Genomic DNA, 3,516 nt, shown 5'->3' on the forward strand with positions numbered 1-3,516 from the left:
ATAAACTTTTCACGTCTTTTTAACCAGGACCGAACCCAAAGACTTTTTTGTTTTTTTTAAATTCTATGCAGCATCATTAAATACATGCAAGCACGACCCACTAGTTCCTTTGTGTCATAAAACATAGTTGTTTTATCAGTCCGGAAGTCACAGCTCTGATGGTTTGTTTACATTTTGACGACGACAACCACGGTATGAAGAAGAACGTGTGTGAGTTAAGGCGCTGTCACACTAGCGAAATTTCCGTTGACTTTTGAATTTGTCGTCGACTTTTCATGTTTTGACGACGACTTTTAGTTACTGTACAAGATTTAAAAGTAATATCCATTTGGCCGGCTGTAACTAAGCAGTAATTGACCTTTGAAAGTTACATAATAGCTGACCAAACTCAAAGGTATATTAAAGTTTAGTTTCCAACCAAACGAAAAAAATATTCCTTACAACCCTTGTAAAGCAACTAAAATAACATAGAAAATGTCAATTGCCATAGTCTAAGTCACCGAAGAACGGTCCTATAGGAAGGTACCAAGTATTTGTTACGCTGAAGGAAATGTAAACACAGCCGCCATGTTTAAATTCCCCAACCACCACGGAGCCATATGTTCACTAAGGGGGTGGAGGGGGGGGTAATGAGCACGGTGGGGGTGGGCGGGGTAAGGTGGAAGGTACGAGTTGTCTTAGCAGCACCCCACTGAATAGTAACATACCTTGACGCAACTTTCGGCGAAAGCCTAACACACTTTCCTAAAAAATAATAATTAAGAATAATGTTTGGACCTTACCTTAAAGGGGAGGAGGGTACAAAGCAGCAGCTGCCTTTAAGAATGCGTGGAGGTGGGTCTTGGGTTCCTCAAAATGCAGCTTGAAATAAGCAACAGCCAAGTACCCGACGAAGTTATACATTCTCCTCCTGTATCTTGGAGTCGACTGCGGAGTTCCCTCCACCTCCTCTCGATAGTATTAGTATGGGCACCGGTTTCTGGGTCCACAAAGTTCATCGAGTGGGTTGACTGTCAAAGTGGACATAACCTTCATCTCGCAGGCAGTCATAAGCCCTCCAACAGTCAGAAATAATAGTGGTACCCGGCACAATGTATTCTTTGATAACTGCAAGCAGAGTCCCACTCGTCCTGTCGGGTACGGGAACAACGAAAAAATTCCCAGGGTCTGCCTGCAGATACCACCGAATACCCACTGGCCTTCGATAGGCGACCTACGTTGTATTTTCTTCTCCCAAACTTCGCCTCATCGATTTCAACAATTGTGCCGGGCCCACCTATTTGCTTCTTCTGTTGGAAGCACCAATTAACTATGACCTGAAATAAAAGTCAGTGTTAGGCGAGGTAATTAAGTAGGGTAAATTTCATAATAATACAAGGCAGGTTGTGTATGAGAGAGAGGGAGGGGGGGGGGAGAGAGCGGGGGAGAAGGAGGGGGTAGGAATGGAAAATGGTGAGGGTATAAGCAAAATACTTACTTCCCGGGAGAAGCTGGCCCAATCATTAATTGTTGAGTCCGACAGTCCAAGTTCTGTTCTCGCAACCTTGTAAGAAAAAAAATCACTCACATACAGGTATGCGAAGAACAGAACTGTCTCAACATCAAGGTGGGACCCAGAGAACCAAGTGCCCTTAAACAAGGAAAAGTAGTAAGAACAGCGTTTCTTCGCTTTCTTACTATGCGGTCGATAAGACCGGTCACACCTAAAGGTAAACGTGGAGGTAAAAATACCAATTATAAACATGAAAATATGGAGTAGGTCATAAATGGTATAGGTGTAATATAATATTGCCATTAATCTAGGGCCGAGTCATATCACGGTTACATGTAGAATCCAACAAACTATTCATAAGGTATTTACCTAAAGCACTTCTTTTGCAGATCTAGGCGGCACTCATTCCCACAATGGGGGCAAAAGACCTGCTTCCTCAGGAGGCCGTGGTCCTGGCATAAACAGACCAGCCGTTCATAATTACCTGAGTAATAGGCAGAAAAATCTTTGTAACTGAATGGGGGCAAAAGACCTGCTTTCTCAGGAGGCCGTGGTCCTGGCAAAAACCGATTAGTCGATCATAATTACCTGAGTAAAAGGCAGAGAAATCTTTGTAACTCATGTAACAATTGTTACATGAAGTTGGCAAAGAGTTCCTGGTGAGGGGCTGGGGCGAGCGTGAAGTTGATGCAGCAGTGGATGTCATGGTGGCAGATTCAACAGTGTTGGAGTTCCACAGTTAGGAGGTGGCAGGAGGCCAGACCGTAGAAAACAGGGTAGGAGAGGTGGGGTGGAGTAGTAAAAATGCTTTGATGCTATTGGTTGAGGCAGGGTGGGGCTGAGGTAAATGAACAAGCACTTAACAAGATAAGTTGGCAATGTTAAGGGTAATAAAAGTAAATGGGCAGTTAAGGAACTAAATGTAAATGTGGGATGGGTTCAAAATATGAATTAATACAAATTCATATATAATGGGCCCAGGAGGGGGTGGGATTTAAGTCCTGGGTGGTAAATGTGTAATAGGGCCTATAGTTGTTTTAATAAATACAAAATACCAAATTAAACATTGGTTAGCATATAACAAAAGTAATTAAACTTGTAGGGGATGTTGCCTGACCAGGGGTGGGGTTGGACCTGCTGTAACCCCCCTTAAAGAACCAAACCAACCTAACATAACCTAACTTAGCAGGGGATGTAACCTTACCTAGTAGGGAACTTAACCTAGTAGGCAATGTTGCCTGACCAGGGGGGTGTACCCCCCCTTTAAGGCCTAACCTAACCTAGTAGGGAACATTTGCCTGACCAGGGGGGCTACGCCCCCCGTACCCCCCCTTCCCCCCTTTTAAAGGCCTAACCTAACCTAGTAAGGACGTAAACCTAACCTAACCTAGTATGGAAATACTAGGCCTAACCTAACCTAGTAAGGAATGAAACCTAACCTAGTAGGGAATATTGCCTGACCAGGGGGGCTTCGCCCCCCCGTACCCCCCCTTATAGGCCTAACCTAACCTAGTAAGGAATGTAACCTAACCTAGTAGGGAACATTGCCTGACCCGGACCCCCCCTTAAAGGCCTAACCTAACCTAGTAAGGAACGTAACCTAACCTAACCTAGTAGGGAAATACTAGGCCTAACGTAACCTAGTAAGGAATGTAACCTAACCAACCTAACCTAGTAGGGAATATTGCCTGACCAGGGGGGCTTTGCCCCCCGTTATACCCCCCCTTAAAGGCCTAACCTAACCTAGTAAGGAATGTAACCTAACCAACCTAACCTAGTAGGGAACATTGCCAGACCCAGGGGGCTTCGCCCCCCCGTACCCCCCCTAAATTTTTTTTTTTTTTTTACCCCCCCCTTAAAGGCCTAAACCTAACCTAGTAAGGAACGTAACCTAACCTAACCTAGTAGGGAAATACTAGGCCAAACCTAACCTAGTAAGGAATGTAACCTAACCAACCTAACCTAACCTAACCTAGTAGGGAATATTGCCTGACCAGGTGGGCTTCGCCCCCCCCCCCCCCGTA

General features: G+C 44.8%; 1 long non-coding RNA gene across 1 annotated transcript; it reads right to left on the reverse strand.

Moving 5' to 3' along the window:
* Nucleotides 1-1,206: 1,206 nt before the first annotated feature.
* Nucleotides 1,207-2,221, reverse strand: LOC135213070 (uncharacterized). Its single transcript, XR_010314069.1, has 3 exons — nt 1,862-2,221; nt 1,478-1,703; nt 1,207-1,316 (listed from the first exon to the last, which is right to left on the reverse strand). It is a non-coding gene; the product is annotated as an uncharacterized LOC135213070 (long non-coding RNA).
* Between the last annotated feature and the right edge of the window lie 1,295 nt (nt 2,222-3,516).

This window comes from Macrobrachium nipponense, chromosome 19 (genome assembly GCF_015104395.2).
Source record: "Macrobrachium nipponense isolate FS-2020 chromosome 19, ASM1510439v2, whole genome shotgun sequence".
Taxonomy (NCBI): Eukaryota; Metazoa; Arthropoda; class Malacostraca; order Decapoda; family Palaemonidae; genus Macrobrachium; species Macrobrachium nipponense.